Source organism: Hypanus sabinus, chromosome 4 (assembly GCF_030144855.1).
Source record: "Hypanus sabinus isolate sHypSab1 chromosome 4, sHypSab1.hap1, whole genome shotgun sequence".
In the NCBI taxonomy this organism is placed as follows: Eukaryota; Metazoa; Chordata; class Chondrichthyes; order Myliobatiformes; family Dasyatidae; genus Hypanus; species Hypanus sabinus.
Genome location: NC_082709.1, coordinates 29369037 through 29394308, shown reverse-complemented (window position 1 = coordinate 29394308; position 25272 = coordinate 29369037). Strand labels below are relative to the sequence as shown.

General features: G+C 39.9%; 1 long non-coding RNA gene across 1 annotated transcript; it reads left to right on the top strand.

Moving 5' to 3' along the window:
• LOC132392225 (uncharacterized) lies at positions 1-25272 on the top strand. The gene is made up of 3 exons (XR_009511451.1): positions 1-49; positions 1605-1752; positions 23859-25272. It is a non-coding gene; the product is annotated as an uncharacterized LOC132392225 (long non-coding RNA).

The window sequence follows — 25272 nt, the reverse complement described above, 5'->3', positions numbered from 1 at the left end:
GGGGACAGAAGGCCATGGAAGAGAGAAAATGGTGGAGGAACACCAGGAGGTAATGGGCCAGCAAGAAGATAAAGTGAGAGAGAGAAATGGGGAATGAGGAATGGTGAAAGAAAGTGGTGGTGGGAACTATTACCAGGAGTTAGAGAAATCAATATTCATGCCATCAGAGTGGAGGCTATCCAGACGAAATATAAGGTGTTGCTCCTGAAGGTGAGTGTGGCCTCATCACAACAGTAGAGGAGGCCATGGATTGATGTATTGGAATGGGAATGGGAAGTGGAATTAAAATGGGCGGCCACTGGGAGATCCCACCTCTCCTGGTGGATGGAGCGTAGGTGCTCAGTGAAATGGTCTCCCAATCTACGCCGGGTCTGATTGATATATAGGAGGCCACACCGAGAGCACCAGACACAGTGTATGACCCCAACCTGGAAGGGCTGTTTTGGGCCCTGAATGCTAGAGAGGGAGGTGGTGTAGGGGCAGGTGTAAGGGTAAGTTACAGGTTGAGTTTATGGTAAAGAAGGCAAATGCAATGTTAGCCTTCATTTCAAAGGGAATAGAATATAAAAGCAAAGAGATAATGCTGAGGCTTTATAAGACACTAGTCAGGCTACACTTCGAGTATTGTCAACAGTTTTATGCCACATATCTCAGAAAGGATGTGTTATCATTGGAGAGAGTCCAGAGGAGGTTCATGACTATGATTCTGGGAATAAAGGTGTTAACATATGAGGAGTGTTTGGCATCTTTGGGCCTGTACTCACTGGAATTTAGAAGAATGCAGGAAGAATTTAGAAGAAACCTACCAAATGTTGAAAGGACTAAATGAGGTGGATGTGGAGAGGGTGTTTCCTGTAGTGGGTGTGTCCAGATGTCACGGCACAGCCTAAAAATTGAAGGGCGACCTTTTAGAACAGAGGTAAGTAAGAATTTTTTCAGGCAGAGAGTAATGAATCTGTAGAATGCTCTGCCACAGGCAGTTGTGGAGGCCATGACGGTCGGTATAGTTAAAAACAAATTTGATAGCTTCCTGATTGGTCAGGGCATCAAAGGTTATGGTGAGAAGGCAGGAGTATGGAGTTGAATGGGATCCAGGATCAGCTGTGATGGTATGATGGAGCAGTCTTGATGGGCTGAACAGCCTAAATTTGTTCCTGTCTTGTGGTCTGAAGTTAGATGAGGCACTTGGACCAGATAGACCACAGTCCAGTGCTCTGAAAGAGGTGGCTGAAGAGACCGTAGATGTACGTAGTGATCTTTCAAAAACCACTAGATTCTGGTAAGGTTACACAGGACTGTCTGTGTGCCACAGTCCTGAAGGGACACCGGATTGCACAGAGGGAGAGGGAGTTTCATAGAAGTGAGTGGGGCAGTAGGCACTTCCTGTGCACCACTGCTCTGGAGGAGACATTGGATTGCACATAATTATGCTCCTGGCAAGAACTGATAAAAAGTTTGGTTTGAGCAGTGCAACGTTTGTGTGAGTGGGCCATTGTTGGAGTGGAGTGTTGAGAATTTGGCTCATTGAGGCTTCAGTGAGGGAGGCAAAGGACATAGGTAGATTTTTGTTTGTTTTTCACTGTTTTTTCTTACTTCACATTTAGAGCAGTGGATGCCAGATGGTATACTGCAATGCTTTTTTCTGGGATCTGGGAAGACAGGGAGACTTCCAGTATCCCTGACGACTACTGATGCAAGAAATACATCCAGTTGCTGCTTTATTCTGGATGGTTTGTTGCCTCCGGATGCCAGGTACGGGGGTATCTTGGGTCGAGTCCACAACATTCTTAAGTAGGTAGGACGGTGAGTAGCCAGAGGTCGTGGTCCATGTTGGTACCAATGACATGGGTAGGAGGGGTGACGAGGTCCTGCAAAGTGAGTTAAGGGAGTTAGGCATTAACTTAAAGGACAGGACCTCCATAGTTGCAATCTCAGGTTTGCTACCCATGCCATCTGCTAGTGAGGCCAGAAATAGGAAGATCATATAGTTTAACTCATGGCTAAGGAGTTGGTGCAGGAGGGAGGGCTTCAGATTTTTGGATCACTGGGTTCTCTTCTAGGGGAGGTGGGACCTACACAAAAGAGAAGGTTTGCAGTTGAACTGGAGGGGAAGTAATATCCTAGCAAGAACATTTTCTAGCGCTGTCCTGAGTGGGTTAATTTAAAGAGGAATGGGAATGGGAATGGGAAGCAGAGTGTCATTTCTACAGTGGTTATAGAGAAAGATGTTGTTAAAGTCAGGAATCAAAAGGTTGAGCACGGTGGGACTCATGTTCTGAGCTGCGTCTATTCTAATTCAAGGAGAATTGTAGCTTATTGTGGGTGAGCTTATGGCATAGATCAGCACGTGGAATTATGACATTAGTAAAACTTGGTTACAGGAGGGGCAGGATTGGAAACTCAGTTCTGTTGTTCTGTTGTTTTTGATGTTATGGAGCAGGACGAATTAAAGGGTGAGGTGTGGCATTTCTAGTCAGGGAAGTTGTCATGGCAGTTCTCAGACAGGATGGACTGGAGAGGTCAGCTAGTGAAGCTTTATGGGCTGTACAGGGGAATGCAAAAGGTAGGACCACACTAATGGGATTATATTATAGCCCACTCAACAGTCCATGGGATTTACAGGAACAAATTTGTAGAGAGATTGCAAACTGTTGCAAGAACCATAGTAAAAGATTAAACTTTCCACATATTGACTGAGTCTCAACTGTGAAAGAGTTTGTCAAATGTGCTCAGGAAGGTTTCTTTAATCAGAACATAGAAGGCCCAACGAGAGAGAGTACAATAATAAATCTCCTATTAGCAAATGAGATAGGGCAGGTGACAGAAGTTTGTGTTGGCGAACACATTACATCTAATGACCATAATAGCATTAGTGTCAAGGTAATTATGGAAAAGGATAGGTCTGGTCCTTGGGTTGAGATTCTCAATTGGACAAGGGCCAATTTTGATAGTTTCAGAAGGGTCTGGCAAGTGTAGATTAGGACAGCTTATTTTATGCCAAGGATGTACTTAGTACATGGGAACCCTTCAAAAGTGAACATTTGAGATTACAGTGTTTGTATGTTCCTGTCAGAATAAAAGGCAAGGATAACAGACTTAAGGAGCCTTAGTTTTTGAGAGATATTAAGGTCGTGATGGAGAAAATGTAAGAGGTGCATAGCAGGTATAGGCAGACTGGAACAAATGAGGTAATTGAGGAGTACAAGAAATGCAAGAAAACATTTAAGAAATCAGGAGGGCTAAAAGAACACATCAGGTTGTTCCAGCAGACAAGGTGAAGGAGAATCCTAAGGTCTTCTACAGATATATGAAGAGGAAAAGGATAGTAAGGACAAAATTGGTTCTCTGGAAGGTCTGAGTAATAACTTGTGTGGAGCTGAAAGAGAAGGGTAAGATCTTGAATGGATTTTTTTTGCATTTGTACTTTCTCAGGAGATGGACACACAGTCTATAGATGTGAGGTAAAGCAGTGATGTCATGGAAGCTATACAAATTACAGTGTTTGCTCTCTTTATTTAAAACATCCTTAGCCACGAGTGAGTCACCATAGGATAAGAGGATAGCTGCTGTTGTCCATTGATTAAGAAGTCTCTAAGAATAAGGCAGGAAATTATAGGCAGGTGAGCCTGACATCAGCATAGGAAAGTTATTGAAAAGTACACTTGGGGACTGAGGGTATAAGTATTTAGATAGACAGGGACTGACTAGGGATAGTCAATATGTCTTTGTGTGTAGTAAGTCATGACTTTCTTTTTTTCTTTCTCAATCTTTTTATTATTGTTATTAATATCAACAAAATAAAATTAATACAAAGATAATGGGATTACAAACATACACATTTTGACTAAACATGGAAGAATACATAAGCAATGATTACAGTATAAATGAGTATTCCCAAATCATGAACTATACAATATACAAATAAACAAGGCAAACCTAGGTATATCATGGTATATAATAAAAAAAACAGAAGAAAGAAGAAAAAAATTAAGCAAAAGAAAACTAATCTAATAATCTAATAACTAATAAAGAAAAAAAACAAAAAAGAAAAAAGAGAAAAAGAAAAAATGGAAAAAAGGGCTGTTTATAATATCTCACAAAAATACAAAATCATCAGTGTCATCAACTCTGATCCTCTCAACATATATAAAATCGAAACTGGAAAAACAAATAGGTTTGGAACAGGGTCATATTACATCATATGAAAATATTGAATAAATGGTCTCCATATCTTTTCAAATTTAATAGAAGTATTAAATACAACATTTCTAATTTTTTCTAAATCTAGACATAACATAGTTTGAGAAAACCAATGAAATATGGAAGGAGGATTAATCTCTTTCCAATTCAACAAAATAGATCTTCTAGCCATTAATGTAAGAAATGCAATCATTCGACAAGCGGAAGAAGATAAATGGATTGAGTCCATCATTGGTAAACCAAAAATTGCAGTAATAGGATGTGGTTGTAAATCAATGTTCAATACCGCAGAAGTAATATCAAAAATATCTTTCCAATATTTTTTCAAAAGCGGACATGACCAGAACATATGAGTTAAAGACGCTATCTCAGAATGACATCTGTCACAAATAGGATTTATATAGGAATAAAAATGAGCCAATTTATCCTTAGACATATGAGTCCTGTGCACAACTTTAAACTGTATTAATGAATGTTTAGCACATATAGATGATGTATTAACTAATTGAAGAATTTTATCCCAATTCTCAATAGGGATAGTAAGGTTAAGTTCTCTTTCCCTATCATTTTTAGTCTTATAAAAGGGCTCTGAATGTATCTTCATAATTATATTGTAAAGTTTTGATATTAGCCCTTTCTGAAAAGGATTTAGTTCAAACAAATTCTCCAAAATACCTGAAGACACCAAATTTGGAAAAGTAGGAAGTACAGTATTTAAGAAATTCCTAATCCGTAAATATCTAAAAAAATGAAATCTAGGCAAATTATATTTATTATTAGATAAATATAAAAAGCAATTGGATACAATAGGAGTATTTAAAACAAACAGTCAACCCAAAAAATTTCCGAAATTGAAACCATATACGTAAAGTATGTTTAACTATTGGGTTATCAATTCGTTTTGGCAATTTAGAGAGACCAAAGGGAAGAGAAGTCCCCAAAATAGAACCTAATGCAAATCCTTGTACAGGTTTAATTTCCAGGTTCACCCAATGAGGGCTAAAAGATATATCCCAATCCTTTAACCAACATATCAAATATCGGATATTAACTGCCCAATAATAAAATCTAAAATTAGGCAATGCCAATCCACCTTCCTTCCTTGCCTTCTGTAAATAAATTTTACCTAACCTAGGATTTTTATTCTGCCATATATATGAGGACATTTTTGAATCAACATTAGCAAAGAAAGATTTCGGAATTAAAATAGGTACTGCTTGAACTATATGTAAAAACTTGGGTAAAATAGCCATCTTAATAGCATTAATCTGACCTATCAGAGATAAAGATACTGGTGACCACTTAGTAAACAAACATTTAATCTGATCGATTAAGGGCAAAAAATTAACCTTAAATAAGTCTTTATAGTTTTTTGTGATTTTAATCCCTAAATAAATAAGTCATTAACTAATTTAAAAGGTAAATTTCCATAAATTGGAACCTGTCTATTTAAAGGAAGCAATTCACTCTTATTAAGATTTAATTTATACCAGGAAAAATCACTAAATTGAGCCAACAATGATATAACTGCAGGAATGGAATTCTCAGGATCAGAAATAAATAATAATAAATCATCTGCATATAATGATAGCTTATGTATATCTGTCCCACGATTAATGCCAAAAATTTTCTGTGATTCTGTGATAGCAATTGCCAAGGGTTCTAATGTAATATCAAATAATAATGGACTAAGAGGACAGTCTTGTCTAGTACCCCGAAATAAACGAAAAAAAGGAGATCTTTGATTGTTAGTAAGTATGATATATCAGTTTAATCCAGGAAATGAATGTCAGACTGAAATTAAACTTCTCAAGCACATTAAATAAGTATGGCCATTCAACTCTATCAAATGCCTTCTCCGCATCTAATGAAATGACACATTCTGAAGTGCTATGTGAAGGAGTATAAACAATATTCAATAATCTCCTAACATTGAAAAAAGAATAGCGATTTTTAATAAAACTGGTTTGATCTTCCAAAATAATTTGGGGTAATACCTTCTCCAGCCTGGATGCCAGTAACTTGGAAAAGATCTTGGAATCTACATTCAATAAAGATATTGGTCTATAGGATGCACAGTCAGTAGGGTCTTTATCTTTTTTCAATATTAAAGAAATAGAAGCTCTATAAAAGGATTGTGGCAAATTGCCCAGTCTAATTGCTTCTTCAAAAACCCTGCATAACCAAGGAGAAAGAGTAGCGGAAAAACATTTAAAAAATTCTACTGTATACCCATCTGGACCTGGTGCTTTCCCAGAATTCATAGAGGAAATAACCCCTTTAATTTCTGCATCCATAATAGGGGTATCTAATATTGAAAGATCATCTGATGATAATTTTGGAAAATTCAATTTCCCAAGAAAATCACACATGGTATTACGATCATGAGGGAATTCAGAATGACACAGGGAGGTATAAAAATCTTGAAATGATTTGTTTATCTCATCATGATTAACTGTCAGATCCCCATTCTGCTGACGGATCTTAGTAATTTGACGTTTAACCAAAGCATTCTTCAATTGTCTAGCTAACAGTTTACCTGATTTATCACTATGTATATAAAAATCAGATCTGGTTTTCATTAATTGATCTTCAATCGAAGATGTAAGTAATAAATTATGTTCTGTTTGAAGTTCAACCCTTTGTTTGTAAAGCTCCTTACTAGGAGTAATTGAATATTTCTTGTCAATCTCTTTAATTTTATCAACCAACAAAAGGGTTTCCTTCTTGATGCGTTTTCTCAGACCAACAGAGTAGGAGATAATCTGTCCACGTATATATGCTTTAAAAGTGTCCCAAAGTGTTCTGCAAGAAATATCATCCATGGAATTAGTTGAAAAGAAGAAATCGATCTGTTCCTTCATAAATTTAATAAAATCTGGATCTTGCAGTAAGGTGGAATCAAATCGCCATTGTCTAGCACTAGAAGCTGTATCTGTAAATTTAATAGAAAGTTTTAATGGAGAATGGTCAGAGATGGCTATAATATCATAATTACAAGCAATTACCGATGGAATAAAACAAGAGTCAATAAAAAATAATCAATTTTCAAGTAGGAATGATAAACATGTGAGAAAAATGAAAACTCTTTGTCCTTAGAATGCCGAAATCTCCAAATATCAAAAATTCCATTATCAGTCAAAAAAGAGTTAATACAAGTGGCCGACTTATTAGGTAAGGTCTGAGTAGATATAGATTTGTCCATCAAAGGATTTAAACAACAATTAAAGTCACCACCCGTTATTAACTTATATTCATTTAGATTAGGTGGAGAAGTAAATAAGGACTTAAAAAATCGGGACAATCCACATTTGGAACATAAACATTAACCATAGCAACCTTTTTGTTAAAAAGTAAGCCAGTAATTAACAAAAATCTACCATTTGGATCCGAAAAGATATCATGTTGGACAAATGCAATAGAGGAGTCAATAAAAATTGAAACTCCCTTTACTTTGGCATTCGAATTCGAATGGTACTGTTGATCCTCCAAAACCTAAAAAAGCGATAATTGTCCTCTTTCCTCACATGAGTTTCTTGTGCAAAAATAATATGAGCATTAAGTCTTTGGAATACTTTGAAAATCTTTTTCCGTTTAATCGGATGGTTTAAGCCATTAGTATTCCAAGAGACAAAATTAATGGTCTGAGCCATATTTCTGAAATCAACCCTTTGGTATATAAAGGGTTAACCAACTTATGAACTCATGCACCCGGAAGAGGAACAAAAATAAGGGGAGGACCCGAAAGTGATGACATCACGGGCATTTTTGTAGTTTAAAATCAGCCCAAATGAAAAAACTAAAAAAAAAACTGATAAAAGAAACATAAGAAATAGAAAAAGCCTCCCACACCCCACACAAGAGGGAAAACAAGACCACCCCAGCTAGGGATAGGCTGGGAAGAAGAAAAGATGAAACTAAATCTACCCCCATATCAGCAGAAGTCAACTCTGTATATAAAGGATAAAAAAAAGATCCACCCAAACTCTAAAGAAATAATAATCACTATACAAAAACCAAACCACTTAATATAATTGGTAGTAAAAAAAACAAAAAGAGTATCATCACTAGTAACTTATAAATCGGGTTAAAACCCAAACAAACTAAAAAAATCTTAAACTATGATAGGAGATGCATTATAGGAAGAAGACAAGAGAAAATAAAATGGCGAAATAAAAAAAAAAGCCAAAAATATTTTAGAGAAGAAACCGCCATCTTAGTAAAAGAAAATTCACCTTCGACAGATTAATAATAATGACCGAAGATAAAGTATAGTGGTTGAAGTAAGTAAAATAAAAAGATTAGCATGTTGAGAGAAAAAAACTTTAACTAGAGTCTAAAATATAGAGTAAACCTACACCAATAGTTAGAAACAAAGTCCAGTTTTGGAAATAAAAACCATCTTGCACGATCAAAATCACTCATTTATTTGGAATGAGTGTCCGTAGCAGTAGGGAAGTTCTCATCCAGAAAGCTTCTCGCTTCAGATGTAGAAAGGAAAACTCACCTTGGTGCATTCGGAGTAGTAAGTCATGTCTAACCAAACTTTTTTGAGAAACTTACCAGAAGAGTTGATGAAGGCAAGGGAGTGGATGTTGTCTACATAGACCGTAGCAAGGTCTTTGACAAGGTTCTCTGTGGGAGGTTGATCATGAAGGTCCAGTTGTTCAGCATTCAACATGAGGCAGTAAATTGGATTAAACGTTGGCTTCATGGAAGAAGCCAGAGAGTGTTTGTGGGTTGTTACCCCTTTGACTGGAGGCCTGTGACTAGTGGTGTTCCACAGGGATTGGTGCTGGGCCATTGTTGTCTGTCATCTGTATGAATGATCTGGATGGTAAAGTGGATCAACAGATTTGCAGGTGACACCAAGACTTGGGGTGGGGGTGGGGGGGGGTGATGTAGTGGACAGTGAGGAAGGCTATCTAAGCTTGCAGCAGGATCTGGACCAGCTAGAAAAATAGACAGAAAAATGACCTCACCCACATCTTCTCCATCTCCCAGACATCCTTAAAGCAACAAACACAAAACATCGGAGGAACATTAGGTCAGGCAGCATATATGGATAACAGACATTCGAGGTTTTGGCCCAAGAACCTTCTTCGGAACTGAAAAGGAAGGGGGAAGATGCCAGTGGGTGGAGGGGAATAAGGATAGCTCAAAAGTAATAGGTGAAGCCAGGTTTAGAGTAAAGGTAAAGGGCTGGAGATGAAGGAATCTGATAGGACAGGAAAGTAGACCATAGGAGAAAGGGCAAGAGGTAGGACACGAGGGGGAGGCAATAGGTAGGTGAGAAGAGGTACGAGGCTAGAGTGGGGAGTAAAAGAAAAGGGGAGGGAAGGAGAAATTTATATTCATGCCAACAGGTTGGAGACTGCCCATGGGGGACCTAAGGTGTTGCTCCTCCACTTGAGGATGTCCCTATCATGGCACAAGAGGAACTATGGACCAACATGTCAGAACAGGAATAGAAATCTGGATTAAAATATTGGGCCACTGGGAAGTTTTGCTGTTGGGGTATGGTGCAGAGCTGCTTGAAGAAGTGGTTCCCCCAATTTATGACGGGTCTCCCTAATGTAGAGGAGGCCACATTGGGAGCACCGAACATAGCAGACATCCCCAGAAGATTCACAGGTGAAGTGTTGCCTCACCTGGAAGGACTGTTTGGGGCCCTGAATGAAGGTGAGGGTGGAGGCAAATGGGCAGGTACAGCACTTTGCCACTTGCAGGGCTAAGTGCCAGGAGGGAGATTAATGGAGAGGGACGAATGAACAAGGGAATCACAGAGTGAGAGATAACTGTGAATAGCAGAAAGACATGTTCAGTGGTAGGATCCCTTTGGAGATGGTGGAGACTGATTTGTTGGATGTGGAGGTTTATTGGGTGGTAGGTAAGGACAAGAGGAACTCAATCTCTGTTAAGGCGTTGGGATGATAGGGTGAGCATGGATGTCTGGGAGATGGAGAAGATGTGGGTGAGGTCAGCATCAATGGTGGAGGAAGGAAAACCCTGTTCTTTGAAGGAGGTGGACATTTCTGATGTCATGGAAAGGAAAGCTTCATCCTGGGAACAGATGTGGTGAAGACAAAGGTAATGGAGGTGGAATTTAATACAGACAAGCATGGTAGAGTAGGGGTCCATAGTTCCTTGAAAGTGGTGTCATAGATAGATAGGGCTGTAAAGAAAACTTTGGCACATTGGCCTTAATAAATCAATGTATTGAGTACAGGAGTTGGAAGTTCTGTTGAAATTGTATAAGACCTTGGTGAGGCCTACTTTGGGTATTGTGTGCAGTTTTGGTCACCTACCTACAGAAAAGATGTAAATAAGACTGAAAGAGTGCAGAGAAAACTTACAAGGATGTTGCTGGGATTTGAAGATCTGAATAATGTGGAAAGGTTGAATAGGTTAGGACATCATTCCCTAGAAAAGAGACGATGGGAGATTTGATGGAGATATCCAATATTATGGGGGATATAGATAGGGTCATTGCAAAACAGGCATTTTCCACTGAGATTGGGTGAAACTACAACTAGAAGTCATGGATTAAGGGTTAAGGGTGAAAGGTGAAATGTTTAAGAGGAACATGAGGTGGATCTTCACTCAGAAGGTGGTAAGACTTTCAAACGAGTTGTCAGTGCAAGTGGCAGAGTCGATTTCAATATTTAAGAGAAATAGACTAGATGGGCTGAAGGTCCTGTTTCGATGTTGTAGTGTTCCCTGACTGACTGGAAAATAGCAAATGTCTCTCCACTCTTTTAGAAGGGAGTGATGCAGAAGAAAGGAAATTATAGGTCAGGTAACCTGCATCAGTAGTTAGAAAGCTGTTTGAGTCCATTATTAAAGATGAGTTTTCCAGTACTTGGAGGCACATGATTAAATAAACCCAAGTCAGCATGGTTTTCTTCAGGGGAAATCTTGCCTGACAATTTTCTTGGAATTCTTTGTGGAAATAACAGGCAAGATAGGCAAAAGAGTGTCCATGAATGTTGTGTACTTGGATTTTCAGAAGCCTTTAACAAGGTGTTAAACATGAGGCTGCTTAACAAGATAAGAGCCCATGGTATTACAGGAAAGAGACTAGCATGAACAGAAGATTGGTTGACTGGCAGACAAGGAGTGGAAATAAAGGGTGCCTTTTCTGGTTGGTTGCTGGTGACTAGTGGTATTCTGCAAGGGTCATTGTTGGGACTGCTTCTTCTGACATTATATGTCAATGATTTAGATGACAAAATTGATGGCTTTGTGGCCAAGTTAACAGACAATGCAAAGATAAGTGGAGGGGCAGATAATGTTGAGGAAGCAGGGAGTCTGTAAAGGGATTAGGAGAATGGGTAAAGAAGTGGCAGATGGAATATAGTTTAGCAAGTTTATAGCTATGCACTTTGATAGATGGAATAAAGGCATACAGTATTTTCTAAACTGGGATAAAATTCAAAAATCAGATGTGCAAAGGGACTTGGAAGTCCTTGAGCGAGATTCTCTGAAGGTTAACTTGCAGGTTGATGTGGTGGTAAGGAGGGCAAGTGCAATATTAACATTTATTTCAAGAGGACTAGAATGTAAGAGCAGGATGGAGTGCTGAGGCTTTATAAGGCATTGCTCAGACTGCAGGGAGTACCGTGAGCAGTTATGGGCCCTTTATCTAAGAAAATATGTGCTGGCATTGGTGAGGGCCCAGAGGATGTTCACAAGAATAATTCTGGGAATGAAAGGATTAAGGCATGAGCAGCATTTGATGGCTCTGGGCCTGTACTCGCTGGAGTTTAGAAGAATGGGGGGTGGGGTGGAGGGGGGGAAGATCTCATTGAAAACTATCAAATGTTGAAAGCCCTAGATAGAACTGATATGGAAAGGACGGATCAAAGGGCACAGGCACAGAATAGAGGGATCTCAAATTAGAACAGAACAGAGATAAGGAAGAATTTCTTTCACCAGAGGGTGGTGAATCTGCAGATTCATCATCACAGATGGCTGTAGAAGCCAAGTAATTGGGCATATTTAAAGCAGGGACTGATAAGTTCTTGATTAGTCAGGGCATCAAAGATTACAGAGCGAAGGCAGAGAATGGAGTTGAAGAATAATAAATCAGCCGTAATAAATTGACAGAGCAGACTTGATGGGCCGAATGGCTGGATTCTGCTCACAAGTCTAATGCTGTTAAGGACACAGTCTAAATGAAGGTCAGTCAAATGGTGCAAAGTACGTCAGTTTGTTTTTCGTTCTCACTCACAGTACAGTTTCTGCAACCATCTCCTTGTTCACTCTCAGCCTTTTCTTTGCCAGCTGCTGTTGATCAATTTTACAGCCTGCGTTTTGGTAGCGTGTTCAAATGTAATACAGCTGTACCCCTGGTGTATGTAAAACTGAGACAGATGCATCATCCTAAGAGGACATGAAATATTTGTAGAAAAAATGTGGAGCTTTTGCGTGTCAGCTGTTCAGGGACAGATGCAAGGTGAACCTGCAGGAATGTATGCAATTTGTACGAAATGTGTGGAATTTGTTTGGAGATGTGAGATTTCTGTGGAGGTGAATGAATTACAGACAAACAGGTTAAAACATCATACAAAATAGCTGACAAAGGACTTTCATCTGAATGTTTAAAGTGTCTGTGTGAATTAACATTCACACATTTTAGTCACAAGGCCTGACATACATAATGTAAAATATGTGAAGTTCAGGGGCATTTCAAGAGGATTTTGCAAAGTATTTCTGACATTCAGAAGGAAAATAGAATCTTCCTTTGAAATGTATGGTAATATAGCTGAATCATATGGTTATGTGTTTTAATAGTTAACGTTGCTGATTTAATAATCCAGAGGAATAGTTTGATAGGGGAAAGTTTAACTCTTGTGCTAACACAGTTAAAGGGTATCTTTCACTTCACTTCAAAACTGCAGAAATGCCAGGAGACTCATATCGCCACAGGACTTTATAATGTACTCAGTGGCCACTTTATTAGGTGCACCTGTACACTTGCTCTTTAATATAAATATCCAAGCAGCCAATCATATGACAACAACTCAATACGTAAAAGCGCGCAGACATGATCACGAGGTTCTGTTGTTGTTCAGACCAAACATCAGAATGGGGAAGAAATGTGATCTAAGTGACTCTCAGTGTGGAGTAATTGTTGGTGTCAGACAGAGTAGTTTGAGTATCTCAGAAATAACTTATGTCCTGGGATTCCCACAAATAACAGTTTACAGAGAAAGGTGCGAAAAACAAAAAAAAAATCTAGGGAGCGGCAGTTCTGTGGGTGGAAATGACTTGTTAATGAGGGAGTTCAGAGGAGAATGGCCAGACTGGTTCAAGCTGACAGGAAGGAGACAGTAACTCAAATAACCACATGTTACAACAGTGGTGTGCAGAAGAGCATCTCTGCCTAACAAATCGAACCTTGAAGTGGATGGGCTACAGCAGCAGAAGACCACAAAATTACACTCAGCAACCACTTTACAGGAGGTTCCACATAGAGTGGCCACTGAGTGTATATCTGCAGTTCTGGTTTTTGATTTGTGGAATTTGGACATTGTTGACAAGGTCAACATTAATTGTCCAACAGCAGTGCACAGTTAACAGTGATTGGTGGTGGCTGCCACATGCAGTCTTTAAGGTAATAGTACTTGTCTGTAGTGTATGGCAGAAGGAATGGGTCCCAGGATTGACATCCAGTGGCAAGAAAGCTATGACAATACAATGGATTCCACATAATTGGGCTATCGGTAAATTGGAGCAGCTCTTAAAGAACAAAAGTTAATCGAGAAAATAGCAGGGATTCTCTTCGTTCATTTGGGACACTATGCTGCTTAATTTGGGGGGGGGGGAGGAGTCAAACAGTTTCTAACTAGTGTCAGTCACATGCACTTGTACAGCCATTAGACAATATGGAGCAAACAATTTTTAAATAGCATCAGTTACATGAGCTTGTGTTATGTTATCCACTTGGGCCAAAAGGCATCCATTCAAAAAGCAGTGATTTTTGATAATTTTGTTTTTTATTTTGACATGTAGGAAGAGAGTGAAAATGTCCATTAACTGCACTAGGTGTCTGTGGTCATTTTGTTCATAAACAGTCAATCAAAAAATCAAGGCAGTGTACACTGGATTTATTCCTCCAATGATAGCCATTAGGAACTTAGACAGTTTTTTAGTACTATTGTGGTACTGGCAGTGTTTTATTTTTTCTGTATTTCATATAAATGCACAACTTGTTACTAAATTAAATGGTAGCCTGTGCTTTTAACGCCTTTTAACTATTTCCATGAAACTTTGGCTAATTGGGGCAGCCGCTTAACTGGGCCGAAGTGAACAGTCCGAGTTAAGCAGAATCCCCTGTATGTCCTAGTAGAACTCGAAAGATAACATGCAAGTGGCAGTGTAAGCATGAACTTGTTGCTATTGTCTCCATTTGGGAGGGACTCAGATGAATAATTGGAGCTTATTACTGTACTCATCACAGCCACCGTGCCCTGTTGGCAGCAAAGGTGATGCCAGTCAAGCAATTACCTTCTCCCCAATGATTTTGAACCGTGAATATTGTTGGAACTTGACTCAACTAGGCAAGTGGAGAGTTGTTGAGATTCAGATGTAATAGGCACTTGGCTGCACTTTTCAACCTTTAGATTCAATAATTTCAAATGCTGCTCATCCAAGCACTGGGTATTGAAAACAAGCTGGCTTCTGATCCATGCCAGAGTGTTGAAATTGGATGGCAAGCTGATGATACTTGAGCATCCATTTAAGCCTTCAAATCTATAACATTTGTGGGAACAGTTTCTTCACCACAATTAGGTTAAAACCCTGGACTCCAGACCCAGGCATGGGTCAAAGAGAAGAAGTAATTCCAGCTTTGTTTCCATTTCATGTGTATCATTAACAATAAACCATGAACAAAACTGCTTATGATCAGATTTCTTTTTCAAGTGAAACTCATAGACAGTGTGGTGTCTTACATAAGGCAGTGTTTTCCTCCCTGTACTTCTTACAGCTCACTTATCATAGATTTTCCTCTTTGGTCTATCATAGAACAGGTAACCAAAGTTTTGGAGATGAGAAACACCAATCCTGAATTTCAAATCCAAATATGTCATTAGCTAAAACATGGTTCAGGACACTTCCATTTTCTCAACTAATATTCTGCCTGTTTGTATGTTGAGTGTGCTGTCCTTTAGCACAGCAGAAAAGTTGCATGTTTTGGGTGTCTGATGTTCTCTGCTTATACTCTTCAAATCTGTCACCAGAACTTGAGTATTCAAAGGCATTCTGTCATTTGAGCCATGCTCCCCCTGTAAAAACATAATTCAAGTTATCTGCCTACACACAAAACATTAATGTTAAGTAGGTAATTATAGCTATTAAAATGCTGGTTGGTCATTTATTGTTGTCTTTGTGCTTTAAAAGCATAAAAACCACTGTTCTGTTGAGTGTCAGGAGAGGAGAAACAGGCCTGCTCGTTCAGGACATTGTTTTACATCGACCAGCTTCAGTAACCATTGGCTTAGTCACTAGTCACTAGTCACTAGTCACTAGTCACAAAAGGGGGGAATGCTGGATGTGAAGTTGGGAGTGTTACTTTCCTAAACAGTCCATGATCTTTAACTCCAAGGAGCCTTCCTGGATTTATTGTCAGTTTTCTCAGATGGCCTGATGATAGGCCAGTTGCCTTTCAGGGAGAAAGCCAGTGATGTCAGGAACCACTCAGCAGGATATGAGTGGAAAGGGAAAGAGAGAATGCAGGGGTGTTGGTGATTAGGAGATGTGTGGGAGAAGGCAAATTCTAGATATGGTAGGATTCAGATTGCAGTATGTAGGAGAGAGAGTGAAAGATGATTTTGTGAAGTTGGATTTGTAGGGTGGCTTGGTGAAATCTAGAATACAAAACATAAAATTATAGAACATCAGCCCATGATATTGTGATGACTTATATAAATCTATTCCATGATCAATCTAGTCCTTCCCTCCTACATAGACCATATTGGCCTAGTTTTTTTACATCCGTGTGCCTATCCAGGAGTCTCTTAAATGTCCCTATTGTATCTGCCTCTAGCATCACCCCTGACAGAGCACTCTATCCATCCTGCTAACTTGACATCACCCCTAAACTTTCCTCCGCTCACCTTAAATGGATGTCCTCTGGTATTGGCTTTTGCTGCCCTGGGTAATACCTGTCCACCTGTCTCATATAGACCTCTATCAAGTCATTTCTCACTCTCCTTCACTCCAGAAAGAAAAGCCTTAGCTTGCTCAACGTTTCCTCATGAGATATATTCTCCAATCTATGCAACATCCTGGCAAACCTCCTCTGCACCATCTCCAAAGCTTCCACATCTTTCCTATAATGAGGTGACCAGAACTGAACACGATATAGTAAATGTGGTTTAACCCAAGTCTTATAGAGCTGCAAGATTACTTTGCACTTCTGGAACTCAATGTCCTGACTAATGAAGACCAATGCCTTCTTAATCACCCTATCAACTAACACATTCTTAATCACCCAATCAACTTGCATGGCAACTTTGAGAGATCTATGTTGCAAGGATGTGGCGGTGGAATGAACCCAAGTGCTGAACACAGACGTGGAGGCCGAGTCAGGGGGCGTTATGGTCATAGCGAGCACAGAATTGGTGCCAAGGGAGTCTTTACCCGGAGTCTTGGTCTTAGAGAATTCAGGAACAATGCTAGACTTAGAACTGATAGTCCTAAGAACCAAGGAACGAGGTTACTCATACTCAAGTCGATCAAACAAACTGGCAGCTCCTTGTTGTGGTCATGGGGTTCTTATACTGCATTTACTGATGGAAAGCAGGTGTTTGTAGTTAGTGGAACCTGGGAATGATGGGAACCAAACAAGGTCATTGAGGCCCAATTTTCAAGGAAAATAACCAGGTGGGTGATCACCAGAAGGGACCATGACAATCTATGGATGTGGACCCCAAGATCTCTCTGTTCCTCCCCCTGCTAAGAATCCTTCCATTGACCTTGTGTTCTGCCTTCAAGTTTAATCTTACAAACTGTCATAATTCACACTTTTGGACCAAACTCCATCTGCAACTTCTCTGCGCAGCTCTGCATCCTACCAATGCCCCACTGTAACCTACTGCACCTTTCTACACTAATTAAAAACTCTCCCCACCATTGAGCACACCTACAAGAAACGCTGCCTCAAGGAAACATCCAACAGGGATACGCATCATCCAGGCCATGCCCACTTCTCGCTGTTGCCAGTGTGAAGGAGATACAGGAGCCTTAGGTCCCACACCATCAAGTTCAGGAACAGTTATTACGCCTCAACCATTAGGCTTCTGATCCAGCATTAATAACTTCACTCACTCCAACACTGAACTGATTTCACAACCTGTGGACTTACTTTCAAGTACTCTACAACCCATGTTCTCAGTATTTCTTCATTTATCTATCTGTGTATTTATTTATCTATCTAAATAGCAATTTATTTATTTAGTTATTTATCTATTTAACTATATTTCCACTTAGTTTTTTTACTTTTGCGCAGTTTGTCTTTTGCACCTTGGTTCTTTTCAGTCAGTGTGCAGTTTTTCATTGATTCTATTGTATTGCTTTATTTTACTGTGAATGCCTATGAGAAAATGAATCTCTGGGTAGTATATAGTGATTTATACACACTTCGATAATAAATTTACTTGGAACTTTGTGGCAGGTCAGGGGGAAACATATTTCTTCTTTCTAGCTTACAAGCAGTGTAGTACTGGCATGGATTCTGTCTCCTCATCTTTATTTATTTGCTGGGTTATCCATGGACGAAAGAAGCCAGCTGGAATGGTTTGAAAATAGCAACACCATTAAGATGAAGGCAAAATCTCCTTTGGAGAATTCAGATTTCAATTTGCCTCCTGTACGTAGTTTCGAAGCCCGTATCAGTTAAAACCCAATGTGGGTTGTGTACCTGGTTTTGATTCTTACGGAACCTGCACCTGCCTGCCTCTGAGGAATAAGAACATCCAAATGTCCATAAAATAACAATAAAGCAACATGTAGAATTCAGGAAATAAGACTGTTATGACTGTGACTGAAATCCCTGGAGAGACACTGAAGCTGATGATTTAAAAGTTTTTATTCACTACGACAAGCAGGCATCATTCTGGAGACACTTTCGGTAGAGGCTCACAAACCCAGAAGTTCATCACAATTTTATACCCTTTAGATTAATAGGTGATTCAATACAGTTTCAATAATTCCATTGTTTACTTCAATATTTTGGCTTGACAACCCTTTGAGATATGTATCTACAGAGGGAGACACCTCTGAATGTTCAAACACCCCTGCTGGCATAAACTAATTGACTCAAGTATTCCAGAAAATTCTGAAGACAGAGAGCCAGACATCCAAGATTAATATTTGTGCGAGCTGACTCTGAGTATACATAGATAAACTATTATTGCAACTATACATGGGATTATGTTTCATATGCTAACTGACCACATCAGCCTGGCCTGCTAGCTTCAACTCAAGTCGCAATGGTGCAAATAACTTAGCTATGGTTGTCTGGATTGATGCAGGGAAATTAACACAGCACTGTTGCCTTCACGTATGAGAATGTCTCATGGTCACCTTTGTGCAAACCATATCTCTTAGTCTGTGCTTTTAACTTCAATTTACTGCTTGCAATTTACAATAAGAACTGAAGACTGGTTCTTGCTTGATTTAATATTGGCTTTATTCACGTAACATAATTCCAGAATACTCCCTAATAAAGACATCACAGGAATTACTGCAGCTATCAGTCTGTTATGGTTTTTAATGGCTCTTTTTACTTGATTTCCCAATTTATGCTTGGTTCTTTTGTCTTTGTGCCCTGTTCCACAATCCAGATAATATGAGAGTGACTGGTAGGACTGGTGTCTCCCAGCACCATTGCTATCTACAAAGTATAAATATTATTATCAAAGTATGTAGACTTCATACAACCTTGAGATTTGTCTCCTTACAGACAGCCACAGAACAAAGAAACACAAAAGAACCCATTAAAAGTGAAGACGGTCAAATACCCAGAGCAAAACAGAATCATGTGAACAGTTATCAAGCAAATAGGTTCAGAACTGAAGTCATGAAAGAAAGTCCATCTTCAGACCCCCAGTTCAGCACAGAGCTGGGTAAGCGTGGAACAGTGAGCTGAACCAGCCGGCCCCTCACCTCGGGCTCTGACACCCCGACCCGGTGTTTAAATCGTCAAACAAGCATTGGGCGATGTCGCTTTGATTTTCTTGAGGTCTGAACCCTGCAACTTCAATTTGGCCTGTACCTGATCTTTCCAGTTGGGTCCGGCCCTTAAATCAATTGAACCTTGAGACTTTCCTCACTCTTGGTGACAGAGTCACTGGCTCAGTTCTGTCACATCGAACTGCCTCCAAGTCAAAAGGGAGGTTACAGGGTATTGCTTGCACTGATTGTTTACCTGAAAAAGTGTGATTAACAACGTATTAAGTTGTTTTCTTTGTTTCTTTTGCCACCAACAAACAGATGCTGAGCTTCAGCAGTGCCATCTTAAACCGGAGGCAATGTGGAGTTTGCATGTTCTCCTCATGACTCCATGGTTTCATCCTGTTCTCCAGCTTTCCCCCACATTCTAAATGCCTGGTTGATCAGCTAACGGTGCTTGGAGTTGATGGGAAAGTGGGGAGAATAAAATAGGATCAGTGTAGGCTTAGTGTCAATGGCTGCTTGGTGGTTCACACAGATTTAGTGGCCTAAGGGTTCTGTTTCTATGCTGTATGACTCCATAACTGTGTCCCAGTCATGTGCTAAATGCTGTTGTGTTATTAGCTTCTTAAGGTCTAACAGGGGCATGTGGAATTCATCATTCCATTCCCAAGTCTGCCAGAAATTGGGGAAAGGGGCATTTGTGGAACGAGAGACAAGCTGCAGATGCTGGAAATCCGAACAACACACACAAAATGCTGGAGGGACTCAGCAGGCCAGGCAGCGTGGGTCTCAGCCTTGAACATCGACTGTTTACTCTTTCCAGAGATGCTGCCTGGCCTGCTGAGTCCCTCCACCATTTTCCGTCTGTTGCATTCATGGAAGTTTCTTTGAGAAGGTAATGATGTCACAAAATATTAGCTTAATAACCAGTGCAACATGGGTAAAGCCCTCCGCACCACTGAACACATCTACATGAAACCCTGTTGCAAGAAAGCACCGCCCATCAACAGAGACCTCCCTCCAACTATCCTGCGGCCATCAGGAAGAGGGTACAAGAGCTTCAACACTCATACCACCAGGTTCAGGAACAGTTACTACCCCTCTTGTACCCCTGATACCTCTTGTATCAGGTTCTTGAACCAAAAGAAATAACTTCACTTGCCCCATCATTGAAATGTTCCCACAACCAATGGATTCATTTTCAAGGGCCCTTCATCTCAGGTTCTCAATATTAATTCCTTGTTTATTATGATTATTATTATTCTTTCTTTCTTTTTAGCATTTGCACAGTTTGTTCTCTTCTACACTCTGATTGAATGCTCAAGTTGGGTGGTCTTTCATTGATTCTATTGTGGCTATTATTCTATAGACTTACTGAGTTTGCCCACAAAGAAAGAATCTCAGGTTGTATATGGCGACATAATGTACTTTGATAATAAATTTACTTTGAACTTTTGAATGTTTGAATCAACTAGTATCACCAGAAAATCCTGTGGTACACTTCCTTGCATAATTGCTGGAATCAGATGATCCATGTTTAACTCTTAGCTTGTTTACGTAGAAAGATAGTTCAAAAAGTCTGGACTGTGTTCATAAATGAGATGTTACTAGTACGGCTGGTGAATACTAACTCAGTGTTTACACTCCTTTCAGAACACTAGTTTGGCTGTTGCATTCATTGCAGGAAGATTAAAAACAGTGAATGAGAGAAAGAAATTTGCCTTATCTAAGAGACACAGGACAACATCTCCAAGTGTACTTTTCCCCATTTACTCATGTTACTTAAAAAGTATGCATCCTTTTTCATTAATGTGAGCAAAAGGAAGAAGCAACACTCTCTGGTATATCACGCCAGCCTTTTGGGAGTCTTCGATTCATCTTTTCATTTTTAGCATTATGTAAAGACAGCAGATTCTACAGATGTAAACTTTGAGCAGCTGTACTACATAATTTTTATCAGTTTGGAAGACATTTGAATCCAACGTAGAAAATCAGAACAGGATCCCATTCCAGTCAGCTCAGGCTGCTAAAGCACAATTGCCTTAATAAGGTTTCACATTTTGTCTTTAATCTTTTTAATGTCAGTAGAAAGCTGACAAGACAATTGGCTCTCTGCCACCACTAAAATTTAACTGCTACCTGCTAGGGAGTGATAGGGGAGATGGCAGAATAATTTGGGACTGCTGTCCTCATACTGTTTCAAAGAAGCTCTGGTCTCAGACTGGTGCTATCAATATAACAACAGTCTTTCACTCCAGCCAAACAATTGCTCACCTCAATCACTGCTGCGGCAGTTCGAGTTTAAACTTAAATAAAATTCAAGTTTAATTGTCATTCAGCCTTACACATAAATACAGCCAAATGAAACAGCATTCCTCTGGGACAAGGGTGCAAAACACAGAAGCAGAGTCACACTCAGCATACTTCACACAAATAATTACGATAGCAGAGAAACATACAGTTGCAAATAATAATATAAAAATTACTAATAATATAGTGCAAGTATCATGGCTTGCAGATTGACCGTGCATGGATATTGTCCTTGAGTTATGTTTCTACAAGAACAGCCGTAGTAGTTCCTTAAAACATGAAGTGCAGCCGCAGATGAGGAAAATCCAGCTTGCTCTTCCACTGAGCTAACACTAGAGGGCAGCACCGATAGGAGGGGCCAGCCCACAACCCAGTGCAGAATTCAGTGGCACACAACCAGGTTTGGCATCTCTTAACTCAGTAACCCCAACAGGCAACCCCAAGGCATACGAAGTACCCAGGACGCCTTCAAGGAGCGGTGTCTCAGAAAGGCAGCGTCCATTATTAAGGACCTCCAACACTCAGGGCATGGCCTTTTCTCACTGTGACCATCAGGTGGGAGGTACAGAAGCCTGAAGGCACACACTCAGTGATTCAGGAACAGCTTCTTCCCCTCTGCCATCTGATTCCTAAATGGACATCAAATCCTTGAACACTACCTCACTTTTTTAATATATACTATTTCTGTTTTTCTGCACGATTTTAATCTATTCAATATATGTTTACTGTAATTGATTTACTTATTTATTATTATTTTTTTCTTCTATATTACGTATTGCATTGAACCACGGCTGCTAAGTTAACAAATTTCATAACGCATGCCGGTGATAATAAACCTGATTCTGATGAATGAGGCCTGGTGTGCATCATAACCGAAGGCAAGCAGCACTCCTGCCATCGGGTCAGTCTCGCCAATTAACCAGTGAATCAGACTCTCAGTATTCTACACTACTGATGTCCACTAAGGTCTTGCGACCACAACAAATGCATCCGAGACAGCCATCCACACCATTAGTTGGATTGTTGGTTTGAAATGCTAAGCTGCAAATTGGAAGGACAGTGATCTTATTTGTTTGAACACCTTAAGCATTTATTGTATTAGAAAGGCTTAAGGTTGTACATTACATGCAAAGAATCATTTAATACCAAAGACAGAGCACAATGTTAAGTAGTATTTGATTAATAATGTTACATGCAGTAGGTTGACGATTAAGTGCTTATTTAGCAGAGATTTGTAGATATTATTGCATTACATATTGTGACCAAGAATTTAGTGCAGTGTATTGAGCTATTTCCTAAAGCTGTCGTAAAACTTATTCAAAGACGTTTTTAGCTGAAAGATATAAAATATTGAGCAGCTGCAGTCGACTCAGTGGAATGTGAGATTGGTACTTGGTGGCACAGAGCTGTTGGGATGGGGTTTGATGGTGTGGCTCAGGAAGGCATTAAATATCATTTCAGGTTGGATATTATTGCAGCTGAACTGGTTCTGTCTCTGAATAAGAGGGATAGGGACCTTAAAATCAAAAGTAGTTGTGTTCCTGGGGTTTTCTTTATGGATAGCTTGAGGCACTTAACTCAAATTTATCAGTGCAATAAAATTTGAAACCCCTCCCAAAACTAGTGTCCAGAGAAGTCTATTGGGTCATAGAGTTATAGAATCATAGAACACCACAGCATAGAGACAGGCCCTTTGGCCCATCTAGTCCTTGCCAAACTGTTATTCTGCCTAGTCCCATCAACCCACACTTGGACCATAGCTGTCCGTACCTTTCCCGTCCATGTACTTCATAAAACTTCCCTTAAATATTGTGATCAAATCCTCATCCACCACTTCTGCTGGAAGCTTGATCCACACTCACCACCCTCTGAATGAAAAAGTTCCTCCATCAGATTTCCCTTAAATAATTCCCCTTTCACCCTTAACCTTTGACCTCTAGCTCTAGTCTCACCCAATCTCAGTGGAAAAAGCTAGCATGCACTTACCCTACCCATACCCCTCATAATTTTGTATAACTCTATCAAATCTTCCTTCATTCTCTTATGCTCCGGTAGTAAAGTCCTAACCTATTGTATTTTCCCCTACAACTCAGGGTCTCAGGTCTCAGCAACATCATTGTAATTTTCTCTGTAATCTTTCAATCTTTTTGATATCTTTCCTCTAGTTAGGTGACAAAAACTTCACAGAATACTCCAAATTTGGCCTCACCAACATATTATACAACAATATAACATCTCATCTCCTATACTCAACACGTTGATTTATGAAGACCAATGTGCCAAAAGTCTGCTTTATGACTGTTGTGATGGAAATAACTGGTTCTTTGAGTCTCAACAGTAGAGGCCTGGACACGCACAGTTTTAATAAGGAATTTATTATTGTTACGCCTGTGCCCAACTCTGAGGGGCCGAAAGGTACAAAGTAGCCCCCTCCTTTTTGAGAATCACAAGATCGCTATTAATTCAAGTCAGGAGACCCAGGAAATGAGACAGAGACACGCAGAATCCACAAGGGGTTTGGAATATCCTGGCCCCTCAGCGATACAAAGCCACAGGAAATGGCCATTGTCTCTTGGAGACGGAATTGTGTATTGAGTACTGTACTATTCATTGAAGCCCCTCAGGGGACGACCAGAGTGGGCTGGTTGAGGGATTGCATCATCCCAACCTGATTGACATCTGAGACCCCGTGAGTAAGGATAAAAGAGGGTCTGGGGAACAACCCCTTTAGACGCACCAGGAGAAACGCTAGAAATCCCGTGACGGCGTTTAATAGCAACAGGCGGTGGGGCCTGCGTGCGTCCTTTCCCGTTGGCTGGGATTGGTGGGACTGACCACGGAAGAACGGCTTAGCTAAAAGGAAAAGGACACCAACGACATTTCGAAGGATCGACATCATAAAAAAGGAAACTCTGGCAAGTTCCAAAATCTCTCTCTTGACTCCAACCAAAGGCTGCAGCCTGAATGAACTTGAGTGACTTTAATATTTCCATCGGACAATACATTATCCCCTAGACAATGATAGAGCTATTTCTTATTGATTATTATTATACCCACGCTTTTAGATTTAGTATTGATGACGTATGTTATCTGTATGTTTGCATTGATATTATTTTTGTGTATTTTTATCAATAAACACTGTTAAAAATAGTACCATCAAACTTCAACGGACCTCCCTATCTTTGCTGGTAAGTGACCCAGTTACAGGGTTCATAACATTATTAAAGGGGAAGTCGGGTCAACACAAGCAACTACAATACACAGGAAGCAATGTGGGGACAGGGTGCGGTTAAACATACAAAGAACAAGGGAAAAGCACTACAACAGCTATCCCCCTTGACCTTGGATAGCTGCGGCTCCCTTATCAGGACAAACGATAGACCTTCCCAAACATAAATCAATGCACTTACCTCCAATGAGGTGGTCTGTAAGAGAGACCAATCTAGGGACAAGTCTCACCTTTTATAGCATGGGGCTGGGCGAGATAACCCAATTAAGGTGACCAATAATTTGGGTGTGCATTGGTTAGTTGGGAGGGACCAAATGTTGATTGGCATGTGGTGTGTCCTCCGACCAGCC